The following is a 1,114-nucleotide window of genomic DNA, read 5'->3' as shown; positions in this document are numbered from 1 at the left end:
ACCTACATTCTTATATGCTTTCGTGCGAAGCATTAAAAATCTAATCGACATCATCATTTGGCATATTTCACAGGTAACAGTAGGTATTCACGTCAACATTGCAAACGCATCTGCAGGGCTAGGTTCAATGTGGCTTACAGAAGTAGTGGGCGGATGCCATGCAGAAGAGTTGACACAGCAGCTCGCGGGATACACACCATCCGCATTTCATCCACTCTTAATACTATAGAAACCTGTTTCTTTTAGTCATCGTAGAACGAAGCAGGTGAGACAGCCAATGACCTTCCACGTGATTTTCCGAATCCCAGCGCCTGTTACGCAAGGCTGCCTTTTTTTCTTTCTGATTACAGTAAAAAAAAAAAAAAAAAAAAAAAAAAAAGACTTGAAGTTTCCGACTTTTTTCGTCTTATCTGGGCTATTTCCATCTTCTGATTTTGAACACTTGAAAATAAGATGTTTCCTTATATCTTTTACTTTCATAACACAGTTTTTTAATCTCTATCGCAAGATCATTTGAATGCATTGTTTTGGAGGAAAATCTTTCTTTTAATGTCTTTTTTCTTTTAAAAGCAATGAAAGCCTTATTTTAGGTCACTGTGCAGTGCCAGTCTTAATACGTTTGCTAGAATAGAGAAAAATAAAAATATAACTTTTAAATCATGCACTGGAACACATTTGGAGTTAATATATCCGAAACTAGAGCAGAGTCTTGGAGCATTTCATGTAAGTATTTACACCCAATGAAAACTGTATAACGGAAACATCACAAATGAAATTATGGAAATTTAAATGTTTCCCAAATTACACATTTTTGTTTTTTAATAACACTTTTGAAATTCAAAATGCAGTTTTTATAACAAAACGCTTTCAAACGCAAAGTGTACATTAATTGGTAATGCATAAATCAAATACAAATATATTAAAATAAGAGAATATGGGCAGAATTATCCAGCAATGACAGTCCTCCTATACATCAGTAATATCTAAGAAAAGGCTTTCTGGATATATAATAAATACATGATTATTTTACCTGGTAATAAAAAAAGTGGACCCAAGCTTTTGTTTTGAAGATGCATTTCCTCTCCACAAAATCTTTACTCTTCTTATTCATTAT

This window comes from Stegodyphus dumicola, chromosome 3, assembly GCF_044657685.1.
Source record: "Stegodyphus dumicola isolate Sdum_Otavi_A_Nest chromosome 3, ASM4465768v1".
Classification (NCBI taxonomy): Eukaryota; Metazoa; Arthropoda; class Arachnida; order Araneae; family Eresidae; genus Stegodyphus; species Stegodyphus dumicola.
Note: the sequence above shows the minus strand (reverse complement) of the source record.